This window comes from Protopterus annectens, chromosome 7.part1 (assembly GCF_019279795.1).
Source record: "Protopterus annectens isolate FY-2018-M chromosome 7.part1, PAN1.0, whole genome shotgun sequence".
Lineage (NCBI taxonomy): Eukaryota > Metazoa > Chordata > Ceratodontiformes > Protopteridae > Protopterus > Protopterus annectens.
The window spans coordinates 209551814-209579459 of record NC_056740.1 but is presented as its reverse complement, the minus strand read 5'-3'; the positions used below and the strand labels follow the sequence as shown (position 1 = coordinate 209579459).

General features: G+C 42.4%; 1 protein-coding gene across 3 annotated transcripts in view; it reads right to left on the bottom strand.

Annotated features, from left to right (window-relative positions):
- ADAL (adenosine deaminase like) overlaps positions 1-27646 on the bottom strand; it is a 594669-nt gene that overhangs the window by 196193 nt on the left and 370830 nt on the right. The gene's annotated exons all lie outside the window — the stretch shown is intronic.

The window sequence follows — 27646 nt, the reverse complement described above, 5'->3', positions numbered from 1 at the left end:
GTGGACAGAGCCATGGCTTTCATATAATTTAACATACTATTTACTCATTTAATTTAATTAATTCCTTGTGCAATTTGCAAATCCAGAATTCAGTTTTAAAATAAAAACTGTGAAAAGCTTGTTAATATAACTACCTTTAATTTAATTTTATTGCATTTTATATCACCCTTGGATGCATTAGGAAATGCCTATTTACAAGCAACCAATGTACTGCATAACATTAAACAACAACTAGCACACTTACATAAAACAAAGACAGTTTGCAGCAAGGTGACCTTTAAAGACCCTTTTAAAAGTAAAGTGTGATAACCAAAATATCGGAGATACATTTTTAAAAAAGATTATAAGCATGACTGATTTTATGTTGTGTAATATGGTAATACTGACTTCAACTTTCAATGATACCCAATGTAGAAAAACAAACCAAAAAAGTACTTCATTAAATCTGAGAAACATAATTTATTAGTGAGAAAAAGAAGTTATGTCTTACCATAACGTTCCATCTGTATTGTTGATCCTCATTCAGCCACTATGGCTGGGTTATCGGTTCCAACCTCGGAACCGAGCCGGCCATCTTCCAAGTTTGCGACAGCCACAAACTCAATTCCCTTCTCCCTGTTTCCTCAGATTGAGTTTGCAAGTCAAAGGAAGTACAGGCTACTACTGGTCAAAGGACCTAACGAAACTGGATGATGAGATCCACTATAAGCCACAGGAAGGGGAAGGAGGGAGGGTCATAATGACTGAACGAGGATCAACAATATAGATGGAACATTATGGTAAGACATAACTTCTTAATCCGACATTGTTAATCATTCCTTATGCCTGGGACAGAGTTCCCAGCTACCTTTACTCCTGAGAGGCTCTCATGGAAGGACATTCCTGAGCACCATTGAACCAAAGGACGCTCTTCCTCTGGAGGCCAAATCCAATTTGTAATGATTGATGAAGATATGAGGCATAGCCCCAAGTTGAAGCTGCACAAATGTCAGGTAAAGAAGTTCTAGCATGAAAGGCAGCAGAAGTTGCGACTGACCTAGTGGAATGAGCCCTAACGGCTGTAGTCAGAGGGATATAGTGAGTTTTGTAAATAAATGTTACACAGTCTTTTAACTATTTAGCCAATGTGACCATAGAAACAGCACATCCAAGTCTAGGACCAGAATAGGCCAGGAACAGCTGATCTGATTTACGAGAAGCCTTAGTTCTGTCCAGATAGAAACAATGTTGCCTGTGAATGTCACTGGTATGTAGGCAATACTCTCCACTGCTTGAATGATTGGGAAAGAAAACTGGCAATTCAATGAATTGGTTAATGGACATTTGAGAGATCACTTTTGGCAGGAAGGAAGGATTAGTTCTCAATGACACTCAATCTTTATGAAAGATTAAGTAAAGCGGTTTGATACACAGAACTTGAAGTTCAGAGATACGTCTGGCAGAAGTAATGGCGACCAAGAGAAAAGTTTTCCAAGAAAGAAACTTGAGGTCGCATGAAAAAGCTGGTTCAAAAGGAGCCGTATTCAAGCTTGCAGGTCTAAAGATTGATCCCAGGGCTGGCTAGGTTCTCTAAAAGGGGGTTTCAAATGAATTATGCCTTTTAGAAAAGTCTTGCATAATTTGTGAGATGAGAAGAGTCATGGACACCATTGTGAAAATTAGATATCGCAGCCAAATGAACTTGAATGATAGAAGCACATAGGCCGGATTGGAATAAACTGGACAGATACTCCAGTACTACCGGCACTGGTGTTTAAAAAGGGTCCTTTTTTTTTTTTCCTTCAGCCAAATGGTAAACCTTTTCCACTTGCTGAGATAAGCAGTTCTGGTGGAAGACTTATGAGATGCAGTATAAGAATGTCACGTCTGCCTGGCAATCACTAGAAGTGGAGGAACCAAGCTGTGAGCTTCAGGCTGTTTAAGTTGGGGTGAATCAGGTTCTGCAGACCGGAGATCAAATCCGGAATTGGATTGAGAATCTATGGTTGATCTAGCACGTGAGGCCATAAGAAGGGGAACCAAATTTGCCAAGGCCAATATGGTGCAATGAGGATATCTTGCTCTTCAACCAGCGAGCTTTCTTCAGGAACTGGGGAATGAGAGGGGGAAAGGCATAAAGCAGACCCGAGGGCCAATCGTGGACTAGAGCGTCCCTGGGTGACTATCCCCGAGGGGGAATCAGGGCAAAGTATCTGCTGCACTTGTAGTTGGTTGGGGATGCAAAAAGGTCGCAGCAAGGAAAACCCCAGCGGTTGAAAATCTCCGCCACTATAAGAGGATTCAGAGACCACTCGTGTGGTTGCAGAATGCACCTGCTCAATCTGTCTGCTATCACATTGGAACTCCCGGAAATGTGTGTTGCTAAAAGAAAGCAGTTGGTAGCCATCATCCAGTGCCATATCCTGATGGCCTCCCGACAGAGTGGGTAGGATTTGGTTCCGCCTTGTCTGTTGATGTACCAGACTACAGCCATGTTGTCCGATTGTATTGCAATCGTCCCTGACGGAAGGAGGGGATGAAATACTTGCAACGCTAGAAGCACCACCCTCAGTTCTAGGACATTTAAATGCAGATGAGCCTCTAGGTGCGACCACGTGTCTTGGACAGTCTTCCCCCCTGAAAAAGCCCCCCACCCCACCCCATCAGGGAGGCGCCCGTGGTCACTGTGGCTTTGGGCTGTTGGGGTGTAAAGGGGCAAGACCATTGCGATGGGTTCTGCGACATCCACCAAATCAAGTCTTGTTTGCATATCTGAGTCACCTGAATCAGGGATGAGAGAGGAAACTGAAAAGGGTACCACTGGGTGAGTAGTAACCATTGAAAAAGCCTCATGTGAAACCTTGCAAGGGGGTAATGGTGATGGAAGCTGCCATGGAACCCAACAAGTGGGGAACAGAATGTGCTGTCGATCTTTTCCTTGAGAGGATAGGTATGAGTTGTTGTTTTATCCTTAAAATTCTGTGCTCTGGAATTGATGCCATGCAATTCTTTGTATCCAACAGGACCCCAATGAATTCTATGGAGTGGGATGGGGATAGGTTATGCCTAACCTTTCTGCAGTGTGAAGAGAGTATGCCAAGGCTTTTTCCAATAGAAGTCTGGTGGGGGAGGTGATGAGCCAGTCGTCTACATATGGAAACACCCGGAATCCTTGTAGTCGTAGGTGAGCTGCGACAACTGCCATGCACTTGGTCAACACTCTGGGGGCTGCAGAGAGTCCGAAGGGCAGTACTCGGAACTGGTAATGACTGGCTCCCACATGGAAGTGAAGGAATCTTCTCGATGGTCTGTCCAACTTTATGTGGTAGTACACATCCTGAAGATCTACAGAGCACATCCAATTGCCTGCCTCCAGGAGTGGGAGGATAGACTGTATTGTGACCATCCAGAATTTCTGTACTTCTACGAATTTGTTTAGTACACTGAAATCCAAAATTGGTCTCCAGTCCCCGGTCTTTTTTGGCACTAAAAATAATCTTGAGTAGAATCCGGATCCTATTTGGTCTGGTGGGACTATTTGGGTGACACTTTTTCTTAGCAGCTTTGAACTCTCTAATGCTGCTTCTACCCTTTGACTGGGTGGAACATCGGGTAAGCTCCTTAGTGGGGCGGGACAAAGATTGAAGGGAATATGCTAACCTCTGGTTATTATCTCTCGTACCAAAGAATCGGTGGTAATAGTTTGTCAGGCAGAAGGGTACAAAGAGAAACGACCCCTAACCGCTTCCAGAGGAAAGCAGTTGGGCCACTCTTCAGGAGCGCTGGTAGGACTGGCCAGAGAAAGAATCTCTGGAACCCTGGTTATACGGACCTCCTCTGCCCCGAAAGGGCATCTTCCATATGAGTTTTCCCCTCTGCCTCTAGGGGAAAACTCGGCTCGTGTGTCACGGAAAGAACCCTGAGACTTTTTGTGCCACATCTTCCCTCTCTTCTAGTTTCTGGAGAAAGCCCGTTTAGGGGAAGAATAGCAGACACCCACAGCAGAAAGGGTCTTACCATCCTGTTCACACCTAGCCAGTGTGTCTTTAAACTTGGGTCCAAACAACGAAGAGGCTTCAATGGAAGCATTCAGAAAGGAAGCCTTGAAAGGTTCCGCAAAATCACACAAGCGCATCCAGGCATGCCGTCTCATGACTATGCCTGCACCCGCTGCTCTAGCTGCTCCTTCTGATGCGTGAGAAATCAGATGCATGGAGGAGTTAGAAATCGATTCAAGGGTGGCTAACTGTGAGGCCACTTTGTCCCGGACCTCATCAGACACAGCTCTGGCCAAGGTTTCAGAGAACTCAGAAATTAAGTCTCTTTGAAGCCTGGTAAAAAAAGCCATATAATTCAGGGACCTGACTGTAAAGGTCGCTGATGAAAAGGTATACTTCCCTAATCTGCCCAGCGCCCATGACTGTTTGTGGGCAGGTGGACAGTCTGGCTTTCTTCCGCCAGATCCTTCTTTGTTGCGGCCGCCACCACCAAGGCATCTACAGGAAGACCTTTGGACCAGTAAGGCTCACTATCTGGAGGGGACAGGATTTTATCTGGCCTGTGGGGAATGGCATCAATGGTGTCAGGAGCCTTCCAAGCACACTGCACAATGAGCTGGACAAGGTCATCGGCAGGTGGAGTACCCCAAGAGGTAGGGGGCCGGGCATGAAAGACCTGTAGGAACACAGACTCTTCAGAGGTCGGGTTAGAGGGCTGCCAATCACCTCTCTGCTTAAGTATTTTAAGGATCTCTCCAAAGGATACCTCAGAGGGTGACTGAGGGGACCCTTCCCCATCATCAAAGTCTGTGTCTTCCATATGGGACTCTTCTGGGGAGTCTACGTGCTTCCTCTTACATGAACTCTTGCGATGAACTTCCTCAGGGGAGGAATCTGGAGAAGACAGCACAAGGGGAGCCTCTAGTGGGAGTTCGTCCTGAGGCCCTTGTACCAGGTGTCCGCTAGAAGTGTCTGGTGTAAATTGCAGTCCAGAGGAGGACGGGGGCACTGACAGCACAGGATCGCCAACAGACGCGAGAGCCTTCTCCATGAGTTGGAAGGCTGGTCCAACTGAGGAGGTCACATCTTGCTCAAGTAAATCAGCCCGCCAACTCGGAGTCCCTGGATGGCTGTGAAAACTAGGAGTATGTACGTCACAGCTAGCATCCAGAGCAGTGACTGGAGTGACAAGTCTCTCCTGCCACAAAGGCAACTGTGACTCCTTAGTGAGGTCCATGGTAGGAGCCGTAGTGAGGGAAGTCTGTGCTACAGTAGGAGGCTTCAAAGGCAATGGAGGAGGAGAATAAGTAGGGGTCCTTGGAGAAGGGTGATCACCTCCAAAGGAAGAGTAGTTCCTGGAGGGTTGGATACCTCTGGTCAAAAGCAATTGATCCACAAGGCACACTACATCATGCTCCGAGAGGCTTCTAGTGGATCTCACAGACATAGCTGAAGGGGAGTCAGGTCTATTCAAGGATGCAGGAAACTCGGTGCCCACAAAGGGGTCTTTAGATGGTGCTAAAACAGGCATCTGCACCAAAAACAATGGAGCAAAGGAGCCGCAAGGGCTTGTACTACTGGTGTCTGCACCGAGGAGATCATCGGTGCTGAAGGCAAGGTCTGCACCGACGAGGTCGGTGCCGAAGTGGTAGTTGGCACTATGGTAGGTATCGATGCAGAAAACGAGGTAGTTGGTACTGAGAGAATAGTCGGTGCTGTGCTAATAGCCGGAGTCAAAGCAGAAGCTGGTGTCGGAACAGCCATCGATGCAGGAAAGGTATGCAATGAGGAAAAGTTCAGTGCCGATAAGGAAGTCTGAAACGAGGGGCCCCTTGGTTCCGATGAGGTATAGGGCACAAAATTAGGCACCGAAAGCCTCAGGGCCAAAGAAGTGAAATCCGAACTAGAAAGTTTGGCCTTCTTAGGTCTCGGTTCCTGGCTGTCCCCAGCAGGAGACAACGGGAGAGACTTGGCCTTCTTGTGTTCATCTCTTTTCTTATGGGAACTAGGAGGGTTTGAAGCCTCCGCCCCAGAAATAGCCTCTGAAAAGGAAGATTTAAGTAGTCCCTTTAAAATCAGCTTATTTTTCCTTTCCACCAAAGTCCTGTTAGACAAATTAGCACAAATCCCGCAAGGTGGGTCAACAGTCAAGTGAGGCACACCCAAACAGTAAACACAAGACGCATGTGCATCCGAAATAGGCAATTTATGCCCACAATCCACACATCTTTTAAATCCCAGACTACCTTTTTTCTCTGCCATGATAGGAGGAAGAAAGAAAAGGAAGGAAGAAGGTACCAACAATGGTACAAGAAATACCCAAAAGTAAAACAGGAAAAAATTTACCAACGATGTTAAAGGAGTTACCTCACAGGAAGAAGGGCTAGAAAGGAAAACCAAAAAGAAGCTTCTAGATTCGATAGGGTAAGAGATAACTATTCAACAAATTTAGAACAGAGAATAACTGCAATACGATAAAGTATTATCAAAGAGATTTACTTAGCTCAAGAGAAGTGGCTTGACACGACTGAATGGCGATGTGGCAAACAAAATCTGGGGTAACAGGGAGAGGGGAATTGTGGGTAAGAGTTTAGCTCGAGAGTTTGTGGCTGTCACGAGCTTGGAAGATGGCCGGCTCGGTTCCAAGGTCAGAACCGATAACCTAGGCGTAAGGAATGAATGAGGATTAACAATATCAGATTATATAGTATACAATAATGTATTCTTTTTGGCTAACCTCCCATAAATCTCAAAATAAGGGCACAAAACAACACAAACGAGAGCAACAGTCCCACTGTACAATAAAAAGTATAAAAAATGCATATAACGAACAACAGTAGGACAACCACGGCAAAGTACATAAATTTAATGGTAAAGACAATAAAAATGGTTAAGTGCTTTCGGATACAATTCCTTCATCAGATCCATTCATAAAAACTGAAAATAGGATTTAAATATTATACAACAAATCAGAAGGCACCCTCATTGACAAAAACTCATTAACTAACATCCAATCAAATTAGTGAATGCAAAAGACAATTAATTGTAGCGTTTACTGCCTCCTTTCCTTTAAAATGGGTTTTAATGGAATAACACAATTCAAACCCAGTGGAATATCTGCCCTCAGATCAACAATCCAATGTACTTCTTTGACCTCTGTAGCATTAAAAACATCTCCACCTCTTGGTGTGGAGTTAAACATATCCAATACCATAAAAATAAAACCATGCCCTGTACATGCAGTAATATGTTGAACCAAATCACTTCTTTGTACTTCATTGCATGTATCAGTAACTTGCTGTAGGATGCGTTCCTTCATCATTCTGTTTGTTCATCATTTTATGTTGGTAAAATCTAGTGTACATGTTGCAATATAGATCACATTTCTGGTAACACAAGATGCATATAGCTATGATATTGATATTTTTTACAAGTTACAGAATGTTCAAATACATTAGTTATGTTAATATATCTACAAGCCTTACATCTTCTGCATGGAAATGTTCCTACCCTACTGCTTTCAAAGAAGTTACGTTTATTGTGCATTGGTCTATAACACAGTAAGCTTCTTAAATTACGATTTCTCTTATAACTGAAAGCAGGGTAACTCACCAACAATGTTTCTGATTTTTACTATCCAGCATTAATAACTTCCAGTTATTCTGGATAATATCCTATATAATATATATATATATATATATATATATATATATATATATATATATATATAAAATCAGTACAAACCTCTTGAGGAACACTTAAATTCTTCTCTGTGTTCAAACTGTGTTATAGACCAATGCACAATAAACGTAACTTCTTTGAAAGCAGTAGGGTAGGTACATTTCCATGCAGAAGATGTAAGGTGATGTAGTGCACTATATGATCCAGCAAGTGTTACTCAAAAGAAAAGTCTGCAAGTGGAACTTATAAAACCTTACTTAAAATGCACCTCGTAGTGTAAATTAAAAATTCTGCCTTTCACTGTGACATTTTATTTAAGCCCTGTGACAAGTGATCAATTTTTTAGATGGAAATATGCAACGAATGACTGACTACTGATAAGAAAGATGCTCAGTCTCCTACAACAGCAAAAAAAAAAGTTCTGGAATACTGTCACTGAACTTACAAATAATGCTATATTAAAAAATGCAATTCAAAAGATTTTTTCCATTGACACTATACAAGGAATTCAAGTATACCTCTCAACTGTCTAAATTTTCGCAGAATGTCCAGATTTTTGTCTCATATTTTTGGCCTATTCCTCATAATATTGATGATTTTCTGGCAAATCACTGGGATGATCTGAGGATTGAAGTCACTAAGTAATGACATACATTTCTGTTTCAGACTTCAAATCCTTCAGAAAATATATGTTAACACAAATCCTGTTACTCTAGCAACTTTCTAAGTTTATAAAAACAATATTTAAAATGTGTCCCTATTTCTCTGCCTTTGCTCCCCTGTTTTGTCAGGCTTTGCCCAGATTTCCTGCAGTAAGAGTTTGGGAGGTATGAATTCAAGACAGAATAACCACTCTCACAGCCTTGCAACAATACCTTTACCAACATCTACCTCAGCTCTCCACAATTCCACTTCAAAGCAATTTATTTTTATTTTTTTTAACATTTATTGACCGGGATAGTCCGACTGGGACAGAGCCCTTTTTCAGTGGAGGCCCGGGGAGAAAAGCTCCAGTGTACAAAAAATAGATGATTACAGAGTTTAGTAAATATGCAGTACAATGAGAATAGATTGTCAGATGCATTTACAACAGTGAAGGCAAGCAAGAGTTGATCACAAATAAAGCTAGTCAGATTCTTATGAAAGTGAACATACACTCAAAGTAAGAGATAACGTTATAAGATTATCACATTCTAGATGGGTAGCAGTAGGCGATAGGACAAGCTACAAGGGTTTTGGGGAGGGTGGTAAGAGGAGTTAGTGTTGAGAGATGATGTGCGATGTTAGGATATATAGTTAGCATAATGTGGGTCCAAATATGGATAGTTGGGTAGCCTGTAGAGAGACAGGAAAGATTATTTGCTTACTGACAGGAGGTAGGTAGGAGAGAGGAGGCCTGAGGTATTAAGGCAGGAAGTGGGTGGCTGGAGTAATGTGAGAGGAAGTGAGATGAAAGGGGGAAAGGGATGAAAAAGGGAGGGTGAGGGAGGTGTGTAGTGAACCAGATTTATACAAGGTTCAAGGGGGGAGGTTACAGAACAGAGAGTGAGGTGAGTTAAGTAATGTTTGAGAGCGATCTTAGAGAGAATTTAGTTAAACATATGCTTAACCAAATCTCAGAAAGTAACTCAGTTCATTTACTCACACCTCATAACCAAAGCCACAACAAACTTACCTGAACATGCTTCAACAGTCCCTCTTCCTTACAGTACACAACTCAAGAAAAGCCAAAGATCACCACCCCACACACAACCTTGACTCATTAGCCAAAATAAACTTGTTTATAATCAGATTATCCAGTACATAAACCAGTGTTATATCGTTTAAGACTTTACCTTATCACTAATACTTACTGCAATATGGAAAGAGGTAAATGGAATGATGCAATGTCTGTGGACCTAAAAGGGCTTTTAAATATGTAGACTGCAAAGTTCTCCTTACAAAACTTGAAAGACGTAGTTTCTAAGATAAAGTCTGTTTATGGATCAGTAACTACTTGGTCAGCAGAATCTTCATTGTATTATCTACTGTCCAACCACCATTTCCCTTTTCTGCACCAGAGAAGTCCAACAAGGATCCATACTTGGCCCTCCCTTATTCTCTCTGTTTGTTAATGAACTCCCATATGTACTACTCATCTTTAGTTTCACTCTCAGTGCTGATAACATAATCATACTGTTGTCAACATAGTCATATTCAGATCTTCCAAGTCTCTAAAGCAAAGAAAGTCCTCACTCCAAAATGACTTTAAACTCCTCTGGAATTGCCTATACTACAATAAACTCTCTCTCAATAGCAAAAATGCAGCGGTGTGCTGCTTGGAACTAACAGGAGGCGCTACACCTCCCTACCTCTTACCATATTTTGTCCTTAAACACTTCCAGAAAGATACCTGGGAAAAATTCTCAAACCATCACTATCTTTTCTATCCCATATCCAGCAATCCAATAAAGTCCTAACTAAAAAAAAAGCCTATAAAATGTATCTCCTTCTTATTACAGACGCAAGAAAAGACACTGCTATTACTGTCCTTTTGCCTCATCTTAAATATTCTCTTCCCATAACTGTACTTCATTGTTTCTTTCAAAACCTCCACAAACCTGAAAATCACATTTTCAGGTTCATTCGCCTCACTGGTTCCAGTAAGTGGCTGGGGCCTCTTTCCTTCCCAGCTCCATCAGATAGAAACTCATAAATGAGCAATACAGCTCTCACCATTCAAAAACACCTTCGATTTGGGAACACTTCATACTTTTCTAGGCAGAATGATAGCAACCTGCTGACTCACTCTCCTTTCAGTCATCACTACTGAAAATATTTTCTTAAATTAGTAGCTCTCCATTGGAAAAATATCTTCCCTCATCAACTCTACCAGACTAGAAAGCTTTTGCAGATCCCTCACAATTTCAGTAGAGATAATAACCAATGTATTTTTTTATATGAAACCAAAAGGTAATAATTCTTGTACTGCTTTCCTCATCAATCTGGCCAACAGTGAGCACTCCTAATTTAACAGCGGTTCATCCAAATTTCTGTATGCATTTTATCTATTCTCTTATCCAGTCTATTTTTATTAATACTTTCTGTACATACTGTAAAAGCGCCTGCAATCAAGCTCTTACACTAACTGCATCCTATTTTCCTAACCTGTTACACCTAGTCTATTTCAATACTTTAGCCTCCTCACCTCCTCACTCACCTCTACTAAACTTACCAGGAGGAACATAAGTATATCCCTCACTATTACCCCCTAACAATTACTCTATAACTGTATTGGGTGAGTACTGATGAGCTCTGTGGATCTTGTTGGGACTGTACTTAACTTTACAGATATATATAGAATTCCTGCTGCTTTATACACGTGTGTGTGTGTGTGTGTGTGTGTGTGTGTGTGTGTGTGTGTGTGTGTGTGTGTGTGTGTGTGGCTAATCTGTATGCCAGCCTGTTTAGGTCTTGCTTGAAAAGGGTCCTTGTACCAGTATGCCTACTCAGTTAAATGGTAAAATAATAAATAAAATTAATAAAGCATGCAGTGAGAATGGGAGTTGTATTAAGCCAAGTTAATTATATTTTATTTGCACAAAAACTCTGGCTGTTCCTTTCAGTAAATTGTAGCATTTAAAATGTTTAGAATACAAAAAATGTGGCCAGTACAAAATACACAGTTGCATTCACTGAAACGAAGCAAATCCATTAAAAAAATGAAACTAAGTTTTCAACTGCGCATGAATTTGTAGTGCAAGAGCTCAGTGTTACTGAAATGTTAATCCAGGTCAAAGGATGCGTTACCTTATTCAGTCTAGCTTCCCCCTATAACTATGTGGCAGTGGAAACAGGGAGACTTTTAATTCAAATATAAGGGAGCAGGAAACACAGAACACTGATCTCCTTTTAGGCAGAGACAGAAATTGTTAAATGCCAGTGTTTGTCTTGAAGTATGCACAGCTGACAGCAGTTTCTGGGACAGAAATTCAAGCATGAAATTCCTTGTCTGTGAGACTGTGCAACTGCTGCGTGGACTTATAAGTTAGAGGTTGATACAATTCAGAAAAATCTTTAGTAGCTATTGGTAGTGACAAGGCCAGATAACCTGATGAACAGAATTTTTCTATATGCCATCTTGCCAGTAAAACATACCTGCATTTCTTCATGCAAGTGTATATCTACTCATATATCTAATTTCATACAGTATATTACGTAGCTTGCATTTATTTCAAGTAAAGAATTTTTTACATTAGTTCTGAATGTTTATGTCTGATTATGTATTTATTAGTATAAGAGTATGCTTGTGGAGTTGGTGATGTTGAGGTTACTGGTAACCAATTTCTGAACACTGACCATTTAAAGTTATTGTTACTACACAAATATGTAATTGCTGGCTTATTTAAGGGCAAAAAGCAATTGTATTGTTGGTGTGCCAAACTCATCTGGTTGATGGCACCATGTTATCGTTAAGTCAGGTAGGGAGGTACTGGTGACTGCAGAGATCTTTATTACCTCCTGAAAACCACTTTGTGTGTGTGTGTGTGTGTGTGTGTGTGTGTGAGCACACACGCGTGCGTGTTTGTGCGCATGTCCGTATGTGTGCATGCATATGCAAAATAATCTTTGATAAGCTTCAGTCATTGTTGGTAAGTCAGTACTGGAAGGCACTGCGTTTGCAGCAAGGTGAGCAAGAGCCTGGGGAGCCAGGAAATGTAACTTTACTCAACAGTTGTCAGTGTAAGATTAGCATAAAGCTTATTTAGGTGTGGGTGGTATATATTTAATGTATGCTATGAAGGACAGCTCCTCTGTGCATATTATCTGGTGCCAGCTGTGTGCATTTAAATCCAGTAGTGTCATCACAACCTTTGTCTGTCACATATAAATCGGTGACGGTGGGTGCAGATTTTTGGGCCTGTTCATCACATAAAAGAGGCTTGCAGCAATATGTCTACATTGTGAATTGGACTTGCATAGTCTGCACAATAGTTTTGTTAACAAAAAGTGTGTGTTCCTTTTCAACTATATGGCAAGTATACAACATTACACCTTGCACATCAGTTATTCTATTGTTTTAGTCAAGAGTATTTAGGAACAGACAAAATAAGATCTGCAAAGTATGAAAAAATGTGTGTAACAGCTAACAAGAATTGTGACGCAAAGGAATTAAACCTGCTGATGTGATCAAGGGTGATATGATACCTGCTTCGGATGTAGCGAAAATTCAGTCCATTAAGCATGGAGACAGCCTTGTAGCAGCTATGAATGGACGGCATGCAGCAAAACAACTCAAACCATCTTCAGATGACAAATACAGAAATTAAATGGCTGGAAATCAAGGCAGCTGAAAGAAGGAAACACTTCAAGGTGCAAAAAGAGAGACACAGCACAGACAGACAAAAGAGTAAAAGAAACACCATCAAGAAGCTGCAGAGAGGCCGAAACAGCTTTACCAGAAAGGCTCATCCAGACTCTGCTACACTTTGCTGTGAAGGAAAGGTTAGTTTGCTGTTATTTTTTGTATTTCTGTATTGCCTTTCTATATTTTGAATACTGTAGTTTGTTTTCTTTACCTTGTGTTTTGCTTGCATTCTGTTTTAACAGCATATTAAAACTTCAAAAGAGACCACAGCTCTCTCTGTTCTGAGTCAGGCAGAATTTTTTCCCGCCCTTCCACCCATTTAAGTTGTCTTGTTAAATACCACTGTCTTTCTAGTTGCCCGCCTCTTATGTTAATCTGACCATATATCTCATTTCTCTCTACTTTCACTGGCTTATGTGAGTAATCACAAAACCATCACTTTTGAAATCCCACCCCTTCAATTATTTAAATTTATTGGCCATCCTACAGTATTTCATAGTACCAAAATACAAAAGTAACCACCCCTTTCAGTCCATCTTGCTGTTTTAAAAATAGTAACTCTCCACTAAACCTTAACTTTTTAAACAGGTAAAACTCAAGTTACCTACTTTCATATCTAACTTCTCTAGTGCACACTGCAGAGTGCATTCTTTTCAATCTTACCTTTAAGCATCCCTGTTACTAGCACTTTCTCTAATACCTAAAAGATCATCTCTACTTGACTCCAAGTAGACTTTTCTCTATCTGTTAAACCTAGCACTTGCTCCTACAGTACTTATTACCTTGATACGGCACTCTTATAGATAGCACCCCAAAAGGCAAACCCCATTTCTCGGTCACCCACGTCCCCGAATCTCTTTTAAAGTTTGTTTGTCTAGTCCTTCTAGCATGTCGAGGATCAGTTGCTAGTGTCCTCTCCTGCTCAGCTGGTGAACCTGGGAATATTGAGGCAATGTTACAATTGCCTCATGTACACAGACAACCCTCTCCTCCTCCCACAAAACACAAATACATGCGAGAGATGCAACTATACGGCCAAACTGGAGGCTGAGCTCTCTCAACATAGGACTGGCAAGACCAGTCAGGAGGAGAAGGTTACCACACACACTATAGACCCAGTCTCACATAGTACCATCACAACCTCAAATCATACACATAAACACACAAAGACATACTCGGGCTCTGATCAAAAATCTACCAAAACAGCAGAGGCCACCAAAGCAGACACCCAAACAACCACCACCTCAGAACACAACACCTGCAACACATAGACCTCACAGTCAGAGTGTCAAACAGTCACAGCCCTTAAGGCCAAACACAATGCCAGATACACTAGTCATTGGTGACTCCATAGTCAGACACACTGACGTCCCGCTCACCAGACTGAGTAAGGAGAAGGTCACAGTAAGCTGCCTGTCGGGCTAGAATCCGCCACATAACGCAAGCACTCAAGTCTCTCAACAGCAGGTACAAATACGACTCAGTCATTGTCCACGCTGGTGTAAACGACCTGAGACGTACCTCCTTGGACTACATGAAAAGAGACATTGAGGAGCTCTCTGATTATGTAGCCCAGGCAGGTATGACCCTGACCTTGAGCAGTATCCTACCTTCACCAAGAATGATGCCACAATACAGAGATAAGATGATCAGCTTTAACAATTGGCTTAAACTCTGGTGTCATTCAAAGGGATCCAATGTCTGTCTGCCTGGGATGACATGCTGGACAAGCCACACTGCTTCGCAAGGGACGGCTTGCACCTGTCACCCTGGGATTCGGATATTGGCAAAGGCTCTTGCCACCCCATAGTGCCTTTTTAGGCAAGGCTCAAATTCTAAACCTACCACCCTAGAACACAAAAAAGGAAAAAACTAAGGGTAATGCTGCTCAATGCCAGAAGTCTAAATCTCAAAATGCACTCGAGGCCCTTCTCAGTATGGAGAACATCGATGTCTGTGCAGTGACAGAAACCTGGTTCAAGGCTCCTGAAAGCACCCCAGCACTATCAGGTTTTACCTCTTATCATGCGTTCCGGCCCCAAAATCCGGACAATACCAAGAAAGGAGGGGGGTATCCATATTCATCAAGGACACCCACACCTCAAGACTGGTGGCAACGCACGATGCATCGGAGACCATCCAGGTGCAATTAACCATAGGCAAGACTGCTCTGCAAATTGTAGCATGTTACAGGCCACCCTCACAAACTCAGGAACCTCACATGGCCTTCCTGAAAACACTAGAGGGGATAAATGTATCACCAAACACCATCATACTAGGTGACTTCAATTACCCTAATATAGACTGGGAACACTACTCAAGCCCAAACACCCTAGCCCAAAAGTTCCTGGAATTCATAAACTCAAATGCCATGGAACAACTAGTCACCATCCCCACAAGAGGAGAAAACATACTTGATCTCATCATCACGAACATGGGAGCACAATGTTCAACACCGAAGTATACCCCTCACTGGTGAGATCAGATCACAAACTAATCTCGCTGGAGGTCCTCATCCCACCCCACCTGAAATAAAAAGACCACAGTAAAGAACTTCTCGAAAGCCGACTTCACACTTCTAAAGACTAGTGTGGTCTCCTTTAAGGCCCCGAGGCGGAAAACAGTACTCAAGCCGCTGAATCACTTACAAATGCCTTCTACCAGCACCTGCAGGACTGCATGGATAAGGCAATCCCAAGCAAAACAAAGACTCTTTGTACCAAAGGCAAGCGTCCAGTCTGGTGGACCCCAGCCATAAACAAACTCTACAACAAAAGGAGGAAGCTACTACAAGATAGAGCAAAATCCTTAAAAGGTAAGACACCCTTGATCACTATAAGTAAAAAACTAAGAGCTCTTATAAAATCATCCAAAGCAAATTTTGAGAGAAAAATAGCTAAAGACTCAAAAGACAATCATAAGGCCTTCTTTAGCTATGTTAGAAACCTGGGAGGAAACTCCCAGATATGCTCAGAACTAGTTCAAAATGATGTGAAGATTACTGATCCTACAGACATTGCCAACATACTGGCTGACAGGTTCAGTGCAAACTTCTCCCGCCGCTCCCCCCCAAAAGGAGAGATATCTACACCAAGCGATTGCAGCCCCCCAAACATCTCCAACGCCCATGTGAGAACTGCTCTCTCCAAAGCAAAAAACACAGCATCCATGGGACCTGATGGTGTCCCCGGCTGTGTGATCCATGAACTCAACGAGGAATTAAACCCACAGCTAGGACAGCTGTTTAATCATAGTCTTACCTCTGGATACGTACCCAGGGAGTGGCGCACTGCAACTGTGGTCCCACTTCACAAAGGCAGTGCCTCCACTGACCCTGGAAATTACCGGCCCATTAGCTTGACAAGCCTTATCTGCAAAGCCATGGAGAGGATCATAATGGACCTCATAAATAAAGACATAGGGAATTTGCAGACTTTGGATCCATCCCAGTTTGGCTTTGTCAAAGGCAGATCATGCCTTCTAAACTTGGTTGACTTTTTCGAAACAGTCACCAAAGCCATTGATGAGGGAAAGGCAGTCCATACAGCCTACCTCGATCTGGCGAAGGCCTTGATACAATACCCCACTCGGGTATCATTGAAAAACTCATCAGCTTAAATGTTAACCCATACATCACAAGATGGGTTGCAAACTGGCTGAGTGACAGAACCCACAGGGTCAGAGTTGCTGGCGCCATGTCAGACTCAAAGCCTGTCACAAGTGGTGTACCACAGGGCTCAGTCCTGGGCCCACTCTTGTTTGGCATCTACTTTTCCGAAGTACAAGCAAACACAGGAGGGTTATGGCTGACAAAGTTTGCAGATGACTGCAAACTGGGCGCCATAGTAGAAAACACATCTGACACAGATATCCTTCAGAAGGGTCTCACAGAAACGGATAACTGGTGCCAGAGCCATGGCCTAAAGTTAAATGCCAAAAATGCATAGTCATACCCTTCGGGAAAAACAAGGTTACCCCTAGCTACCAAATAGGTGGCAATCCACTGAGCACAGAAGAAGTTATCAGGGACCTGGGGACCCAGGTTTATAGTAGTCTGTCATTCGACACCCATGTAGCTAAAGTAGTTAGGAAGACCTTCTACATTGCCCACCTTATCATGAAGGGATTCTCATCTAGATCAAGGGAGGTCATAGTCTCCCTATACTCATCACTCATCAGACCAATGATTGAGTACAATGCCCCATTCGGAATGTATCTGACCCGACACTTGCAGCAGCTGGAGAGGCCACAAAAGTTCCTCACCAAAAGGATAAAGGGTCTCAAACATCTGTCCTATGCTGCCCGACTGAAAGAACTCCAGCTCTATTCAGTCGCACCGCTGCTCAGAGGTGACCTTTGCCTAACATACAAGGCCATGTCAAACCCAGATTTGATGAATATGCTTCACCTCAAAAAATCTAGATCCGTCAGAGCCACAAGGGCAGGAGACTTAAACCTCGACACGGCTATTAATAGGATGTGCTGGAGGGATAGATTCATCACCCAAAGACTCCCTATGCTGTGGAATAAAATCCCGGTATATGTGAGGCAGAGCACCTCGCTGGCCTTGTTCAAGAGAAATCTTGACCAATGGATGGGAGATCGCAGATATACCCCAGGGATTACCTCAGTGTCACTGCTCGACAGAGGCACAGCAAAATAATGGGTATAGTTCCCCATACTAAAGGGGTGGCGTAAGCCACAAAAAGTACAGTTTTGTACCTACCATAAATGTAGATGTTCGAGGATCCACATTGCTGCAGTCCTAACAATTGGGTAGTCCGCTGTCCAGTCGGCCCGAATACCAAAGTATAAGGCTGACGTCGGTCAGGGCGCATTAGACTGACGTCAGTACGTCAGGGTACTAATGCGCATGACCGACGCCATATCCTCAGTCTTTTCTTGCCCCAGATGTCAGAAGACCCTAAAAAGACAAGACCCAATATACCTGCACCAAAAATATATACAATCCATACAAAAATATCAGCATATAACCTCACCTACACAACCACCCCTAAACACAGAGGGAAGGAGGGAGGTAAATTGGACTGCAGCAATGTGGATCCTCGAACATCTACATTTATGGTAGGTACAAAACTGTACTATGTTCTTCGTTCCACATTGCTGCAGTCCTAACAATTGGGTAGAATCCCAAAGCAGAGGTAAGGGAGGCTGGTAAATCATAAAGTAGCAGGAGCTGACAACATGCCTTGCAAAATAGCTGTGGCAAAACCAGCCCTAGACTTAGAATAGAGAGGAAGGTGATAATGCTTAGAGAAAGTATGCACTGAACTCCAAGTAGCTGCCTCCAAAATATCCTTAGTTGCCACCCCCCTTAGAAATGCTGTTGAAGTGGCAGTAGCCCTAGTGGAATGAGGCCTAATCCCAGCTGGAATCTCCTTGCCATGATGGGAATAACAAAATGCAATGCAAAACCCAATCCACCTAGAAATAGTTTGTTTTGACACAGGCTTGCCCTGTGAACTCAAAGCAAAAGAAACAAACAACTGCTGAGACTGCCTAAAATGCTTAGTCCTGCTCAAATAATAACGCAATTGCCTGTGCACATCTAAAGTGTGCAAAATCTTTTCCCCTTTATTTTGGGGGTCTACATAAAAAGTAGGCAAATGAATAGTTTGGTTTAAAGCCACACTAGAAACCACCTTAGGCATAAAAGAAGGATTAGTACGTAATGATACCCTATCCTTATGGAAAATCAAAAAGGGCTCAACTGCCATAAGGGCCTGCAATTCAGACACCCTTCTTGCAGAAGTAATAGCCAACAGAAAAGCAGTCTTCCATGACAAGTATTTCAATTCAGCAGTAGCTGCAGGCTCAAAAGGTTGTAGAGTAAGTTTTTCCAACACAAAATTGAGATCCCAAGCAGGAGTAGGAGCTCTACGTGGGGGTCTTATATTCTTTGCCCCTCTAAGAAACTGCTTGAACAAAGGATGCGAAAACAATGGTGGGTCACAATCATAGTGAGCTGAAATTGCTGCAGCATGAATCTTAATGGAAGAGAAGGACAAACCTTTGTCCAATAACTCAGTAAGATATTGAAGAGCCACTCTCAGATTAGGCTCAGAAATCTCCAAATTCTTTGCTGTACTCCAAAACAAAAATCTCTTCCATTTTTCTGCGTACACTTTCCTTGTACTAGGTCTTCTAGCTTCCATAATCACATTTAAAACTTGTTGAGGAAGTTGAGACCTGCTGTGTTTCAACACAGAATATGCCAGGCTGTCAGATGAAGAGAGTGAAGCTTGACATTGAGCAGATGACCGTCCTTCTGAGATAACAGATGTGGAATCAAAGGTAAGGGCCATGGAGGCTTCCTTACCAGACTCCTTAGTAGTGGGTACCAGTGTTGCGAGGCCAATCTGGAGCTATTAAAATCATCCTTGGCTTGTCTTGTCTGACCTTTAAGAGCACCTTTGGAAGAAGAGGCAGAGGTGGAAAGGCATACACATGAAGATTTTTCCAACTGAAAGACAGAGCATCCACTTTCCAAGCTGTGTGATGAAACCCCTTTGTGCAAAACTTTGGCAGCTGGTGGTTTAGTGGAGAAGCGAACAGATCTATGTCTGGAGTTCCCCATGACACTGTCAATTTCTGAAATACATGAAGATCCAGTTTCCACTCGTGGGGATCCATGATTTGTCTGCTTAACACATCTGCTAAGGAGTTCTGTGCTCCCGGCAGAAACCTTGCCTGAAGAGTTAGTTGCAAGCTGAGCGCTGTCTCCCATAAAATCATTGCTTGCCTGCATAGAGGATAAGAATGTGTTCCCCCTTGTTTGTTGATGTACCACATGACAGTTGTGTTGTCTGTTAGAATCAACACCTGCCCTGGAAGAAGTAACTCCTTGAAAGCCATTAATGCAAACTGGACTGCTAACATCTCCTTCATGTTGATATGTAGATGCTGTAGTCTGGCAGGCCACTTGTCTTGTATCCACTTTCCATTTAGATGAGCTCCCAAGCAATGTCCGAGGCATCTGTCGTTAAAATCTGACTCGCCTCTGGTCGGGTCACAGAGAGTCCCTTGTTTAGGTGACATTCCTGAGCCCACCACAAAAATTCTTGTTGAAGGCAAGGTATTATTTGAATGACAGTGTGGCAATGTTTGCAGTGCTGTGTCGATACATTTTGAGATACCATTGTAGCTTCCTCATATGCAGTTTGGCATTGGGAAGCACCAGAATACAAGATGCCATGAACCCTAATGCTTGAAGGACTGTCCTTGCAGTCAGCACGGACTGATGAGATAGTTGATGGAAGTAAAGTGATAGACTCTGTTGTTTGTCCGGGGTTAAAAAGGCCATCTGGGCTGCTGTATTCAGTCTCACACCCAGAAAGCACATGTCTTGAGAGGGTACTAGACTGGACTTTATTTCGTTCACAGAATACCCTAGGCATCTTAGCACTGCTATAACATATTCCAGATGCTGTAGAAGGTCTTCCTTTTCTTGAGCCAGAATCAGGCAGTCGTCCAAGTAAGGATAGATTTGAATTCCTTTTAGCCTGAAGTAAGCTATCACTGGAGCCAGAACCTTTGTGAACACTCTGGGCAGTAGATAAGCCAAAGGGCAATGCAGAGAACTGATAATGAGAATTTCCAGCTCAGCAGATACTTCCTGCAACTTAGTCTTATAGGCACATGAAGGTAAGCTTCCTTGAGATCTAAAGTTACCATCCAGTGATCTTTGCCCAGCAGAGGTAAAAGCTGTTGTAACGTCAACATCTTGAACTTGGGAATGTCCAGATAAGTGTTGAGGATAGATAAATCCAAAATTGGTCTCCACGTGTTCCCCTTCTTTGGTACTAGGAACAGGCGAGAATAAAATCCTAGGCCCCTTTCTGAGACAGGGACTGGCTGAATGGCCCCTATTTGGAGTAACTGAGAAATTTGCTTGTGAGCCTCTTTCCTTTGTGGAGGAGGAACGTCTGGCATGCCTTTGAATGGGGGCAATGTATGGAAATAAAACCTGTAACCATGGTGAATGATATCCAATACCCATCTGTCTTGAGTAATTAAATCCCAATTTTCTTTGAAAAGAGACAGTCTTCCTCCCAGAGGAGCTGCCAGACGAGAATCTACTGGCAGCTGAAAAGGCAGGTCATTGGGTCTGTTTACGAAAGGACTGACCCCTGCCCTCACCAGAAGTCTGAGCAGGTGAACTCCCTGCTCTAGGCCTAAAAGCACCTTGAGCTCTGCCCCTACCACGTCTAGACCGACCCCTAGACTGGGAATCATAAGCAGGATATGTCCATCCCTTAGTAGGCCAATTTCTACTAAACTTCGGTGGCTGCACCTGCAAAAAATCTTTAACAGTTTGCATAGACTTAGCTTTGTCTTCCATTTTCTTCAAAACTGCTTCCACAGGTGAACCAAACAACACATCAGACTGTAAAGGAGCATCCAAAATCCTTGTCTTAACATGCTCAGCTAAATTCTGATCCCTCAACCAGGCATGCCTGCGAAGAACAGAACTAGTGGCAGCCACCCTCGAGGAGGCCTGTACAGCATCAAAACCACATTGCAAAGAATGCTTACCCACTTGTTCAGACACATGAACTAAATCCAGCAACTCTTTACACTCAATACCTTCCGCCAAAGCATCCACTTTAGATTTCAATTGTAAAAGGAGATAATTTTGATATTTTAGCATGTGAAACTGACAATTCAACGCCCTCATGGCTAAAGTGGAAGAAGTATACACTTTCTTTCCCCATCTATCCAAAGCCCTTGCCTCTTTATCAGTGGGAACAGGGTTTTAACAACAGAGGCCTTAACACCTTTAGGTCCCTGAGAAACAGTCTCGGGTCTGCCCTAGGACTCTTAAAAAGATACTTATGAGCCTCAGGCACCCTATAGTACCTATCAGGTTTAACAGGAGCAGGAGGCAAGGAATCAGGGTTCAGGGAAGCCTCTGCAAAAACATCTTCTACCACATTCAACACAGGAGGTATAGCTAAGGGCCTATGCTGGGGTAAAAACAAGAATTCCCTAAGCCTTTTCCTAGAATCAGAGTAATCTTGGCCTTCCCATTTAAAGTGCTCCCTCATGGAATGCAGAGTTTCTGAAAATGAGAAATCCTCAGGAGGAGAAGCTGTAGGAGTGGAATCATCCACATCAGAATCAGAATAAGGAGGATACTCCTGTACATCTTCCGCAGAAGACTCAGAAGCCTCTGAACACTGTTCAAAACTCTGAAACTCAGGTTCCACCCAAGGCCTCTTATCAGGAGGGGGCATAGAACCTCTAATCAGAGTAATTAAATCTTCTGCCATTTTAAGCATATGTTTCTTAGGCACAGAACCTGAAGTGCTAGGAGAAGCCCCCCCTGAAGCTAAACTTGGCCTACCTCTCAAAGAGGTTTTGGAAACAGAAGGAGAAGCTCTAACTACCGTGGGAAGAGAGGGAAGAACAGTTACCTGAGAAGCCCCCTCAGCCTGGCCTACTTCCTGAGAAGGCACATCCTGTAACAGTAAAGTCTCAGCCTGAGACTCCAAAGAAACTCCTGGCAAAACCTCTGGCTCCACTGAGCCTTCTAAAGAGCCGGCGTCTGGGACTGCCGGTTCATCAACCCTAGGCTTCACTGCTTTGTCCTTGCGCTTTTTGGACGAAGCGGGCGTCGGAGCATCCGACGGCATTTTATAATTACAACGCTTCCCAAACACTAACCTGGCACAGTCTAACCGTCTCTTAATAGTGCGTTTGTTAAATCTAGCACAAGAGCGGCATCCAACAACGTCGTGCTCAGGCCCTAAACAAGGTATACACAAGGTATGGTAATCCCTATGAGGTATCTGTTTCCCACAAGAAATACAGTTATTCACTTTTTCTGACATCCGGTTAAATACTGAGGCAAGAAAAACCAAAATGTTCCCAACGGGTACTTAGCCAACTTTGATTCGGTCTGAAACTCCGACTTCAGAAAATTTCAGAACGCCAACCTGCACTCGCAAAACTGCTTCTGCATCGGACCATGCGGCAAAAAAGACTGAGGATATGGCGTCGGTCATGCGCATTAGTACCCTGACGTACTGACGTCAGTCTAATGCGCCCTGACCGACGTCAGCCTTATACTTTGGTATTCGGGCCGACTGGACAGCGGACTACCCAATTGTTAGGACTGCAGCAATGTGGAACGAAGAACATCTATGGGCTAGGCTTGTAAATGCCCTCGGGCAGATAGCCTAGTATGAACCTATGAACCTATGAACAGAAAAGCAGCATCAGCATGAAAGAAGCTGCAAACTCTTAACCAAAGGTGTAGCAGAGGTGAAAAGTCAGCATTATAAACCAACGACAGTACTAAATTGTTTCCTTGGTACAATGAAATAAGTGACTATGACAGTGATATATGGGATTTGAAAGTGTGCAAAACCAGCAACAAGTTGTTGAAGGGCAGTGGCTGGGGTTTAAAACTTATCTGCTGAAAGGTAAAGCAATGTATGCTTTGTCAAAAATGTCCGACTGATAGCTTTGACTATCTGAAATTTAAAACCGGTCTTGACTGATTTCAGTATGTATGCTTGAAGCTTATAGAAAATGCTTAAAGAACACAAGGGAAATTATAAGACACTGTTGGACTTTTCACTGGAGAAATAAGCATTTACTTTAATAGGTGGATGACCTGATGTCAAATTACTATTTTTGAAATATTAGGAAATTTTTTCATAAGGGTAAAATCATTCAGTACTTTGCCTGAAGATATGAGACTGGTTAAAAAATTGGGAGTGCAACACTGCTGAAGATTTGGGCAAAAAGGGGTCCTCTAGATGGCTAGCATACAGGCAAACAAAAGAAGGTTTACCCAGCACTACACATGGGAATGAGGGAATCCCCTGGGGCAGTTCAAACCTCCTGAGTAAGTTTCATAGGCAAAGGGGGAGGCCAGGCATTTCAGTACATACTAGCGTTGGGGAGGTAAATGTTTCTAATGTAACTAAGTTACATATACACAGTCCAAATGCCCACAGCAATAAAGTAGGGAATTAAAGCCACCTGAGGGAGCTAAACAGATAGTACAACTGCAGCTGTGGGTCATCCTGAAACAGCAGCTACTTCAGATTATCACAAGGATTTGTACAATATTCTAGTCGAGAGTACAAATGACTGCTATGAGGGATGTTGCATAAGACATAACTGTCAAACCTGCATTTATTAAACATCAGCATTACTTGCCCAGGCAGTCCACTCCATTTAAGGCTGTGGGAGGGACACCTTTTCAAGTACCACTAGGTGGGGTTCACCTAAAAATGGAAGTGAGGCTGGAAGAAAAGTCTGTAACTGAGAAGCCCACCAAATGTTTCAAAAGCTACTGATTTTAATGATGCAGTACCTTGTGTCTGCAATTACATGCTACCAGGTGTGTTGACAATCGTATAGGGAAGCAACAGTGGGAAGTCTCAGCCAGCATCAACACAGCCAGAAGAGGATATTATTATAACTACTTCAGAGAAGCAGCTAGATAGTGTAGCAAGAAGCCTGAATTTGAGCTGTAGCTGTCAAAAGGTTCTAGACTATCCCTGGGAAGGGTTACTTCATGGGTGGAAATGTTTAGCAGTAACAAACCTGAATACAAATGTTGACAAACACTAGACTTCCACTTGGAAAGGAATGAGAAGGATCACAAAAAGAAAGCTGAGACAAACACAGCTCTCAGACCCCACTTTAGTAGTTAAGGAGACTCAATCTTCAAAGCATGGGGAGTCCATATGTTGTGACAAGGGAATACTATACAAGAAAACAGAAGGAGGGCTAGACAGCGATATGATACAACAGTTGGTTGTCCCAAGGCCTTGCCATCATACACTTCTGGTCATAGTCCATGATATTCCTTTCTTCAGGCCATTTAGGCACAAAGCGTACAAAAAAGAGGATTATGCAAACATTTAATAGCCCAATGTACTTCAAGATATATGAGCAGTGTGTCTAGGCAACAGACAAAGCTAAGGCTGCTTTGGTACCATTGTTTGTCATTGCAGAATCATTTTAGAGGGTGGCTACAAAAATTATAGGACCTCTTAGCACACCAGGTACCAAAGGTAAAATATATATCTTGGTGGTGTTAGGATATGCTACCAGGTACGTTAAAGCTAATGCTCTGTAATCTACTTAGGTAGAAAAGGTGAAATGCCGTGTTAGAATTTTTCAGCAGGGTGGGTTCTCCCTAAGAAATACTGATGGCCAAAGTGTCTAATTTCATGTCAGATATGTTGAAATTTTATGGAAGAGCTGTGGGAGTAAAGTAGATAACAAACACCCTCATTATCTACAAACAAACGGCTTGGTGAAGTTTAGCTCTGGTTTCAAGACCACACTCACACACCAGTATATGAGGAAATGGGTGTCTGTGTCATCTTTACAATGCATTCAGAATGATACCCTCAAGAATCTAGAGGTTTGTCACCATTTGAGTTACTTTACGGTCACAAGATGGGGGGGGAGGCTTAACTTAATTTGTGATGAGTAGGACAATGAATGCAAGTCCCACAAGGAGTCTGTAGTGGAGTATGTAATGAATTTTATTACTAAACTTAGGGAGTTTATGGAGTTGGCACAACAACACCTAGCATAAGCACACGGAGTCTGCAAATGTACATGCATAACACCTGCCCAGGAGAGACACAGCTCTATAGCAGCTGAGTGGAGCTAAGTATATGAAGAAAACTCTTGATTAGGGCTTACTAAGAGACACTGCTGATACCTGAAGCAAGGGGAGGTCAGCTTTTTTTTCATCCTATTTAGACAGTATGAGTTCATCAAAATCACCTTCGGGATGAAAAATACCCCAACAAATTTCCCGAGGCTAGTAGATCACATCTTAGCAGAAACTTGAGACTATGCTCTAGCTGACATACATGATACTGCCACCTTCAGTCAACTCTGGCAGAAGCACGTGACAAGTCAGAGAGTTGCTGAGCAGATTAAAAATGGACAGGTTGACTATTAAGGCAAACAAATGTGTGGTAAGTCTGACAGAAAGAACATGATCTTCTTATTGTTTGGGACATGGCAAAATTTAACCACAGTCTGCCTTACTCAAGGCTATTCTGACATGGCCTAGCTTGTTACCAAAAAGCAGTTGTGTGTTCCTCAGAGAAGCAGTGTGTGAAAGAAAGTCTGTCACTCACTTCAGTACCATGGCTACTCCTTTCAGAGACCTTACTTGAAAAAAACAGATCACATCAATTTACCTGGACACCAGCTTGTGAGCAGAAATTCCAGAAACTCAAGGAAACCTAGTGTACAAAGTTTATCCAGATTAAGGCCAAGAATTTTCAATGCAGGCAGATGCCTCATATCATAGATTAGGGGTTGCAATCAGCCAAGATTTTGAAAGGGAGAGGAGCATCCAATAGTATACCTTAGTCGAAGACTCCAGGCAAGGGAAGAATCATGCATAGTTATGGATAAGAAGTGTCTGGAAATAGTTTGGGCTATTCAAAAATTTCAACCATATCTACATAGCAGAAGATTTAAGGCAGCCATAAATCATAATCCCTTAAAGTGGTTACATAGAGTCAGTAGACCAAATGAAACACCTCTTAGATGGAAAGCAGACACACAGTCCTACACTATTACACTTCAATACTAGAGTGGCATCAGTAATACAAATGCAGATTGTCTATTAAGAGACGGGAATGAACAGCAGAATTTAAAACGCATCTGTTAACTTTGAAGTTTCGCTTCCTGGTGGTGTCACATGAAAACTTGCTCAAGTAAAAGAACAGGGGAGAAGTATAACAGACTGAGTAAAGCTCACAACTGTCTTTTAAAAAATTTTTATTATTTTATTTAGTTGTACACCACTGAAAGTATGTGCTGTGTGGTGAATTATAACTGTTATGCTCCTGAGCAGATGGCATATTTTGCTGTCTGGTAGTGCTTGAGTATTGTGTCATTTAAGCAGTTATAGCTTAATAACTTATTTATTACTGCATAAGAGTTTGCAACTGATTATTATGGATTCTTTAAATTCATAAGTTATTGAAAATGTGATTAATAAGAAATATTTGGAAAGGGGCGGAGCCTAGTAGGCCAAGTAAAAGCAGCAACTTTTCATAGCTCTGCAGTCACATCAAAATAAGTAGCAAAATATTTACTTCTAAGGGAAATTACTTCACACACTATTTTATAATAGTGTAAGCTCACTTGCCTTCGAATGTTGGGAAGTTTCATCAACTTTTCTTGTCAGAATCTTTTGCACACTTACTGGCTGAAAGAAAAGTGAGCAACATTAAGCATTCCCACTCTGACTCTTCTCTGAAAAAGGATATGCAGCTGGTGACAATGATACTTCAGGAGTTATCTCTGAAAATAGATGGTTTTCAGCAGAACTTAGAAATATCAGAAACAGAACTACTTAAAACAAACTGACATTTTTAAAGAAATGTTTCAACAGCACCAAATTAAAATATCTGACATTGAGAATGCTCTAAATGGCATAGAGGGAAGATTAAAAGAGAAAGAAACTCAATCAGAATACGTTGTTATTAAACAAAATAGACGACATTGAAAACAGAGAAAGGAGATGTAACTTAAGAATGTTCAGTTCACCAGAAAAAAACAGAAGATGACCTGGTTACTTTTTTATCTTCTTGGATTCCAAGATTATAAAATCAATTTT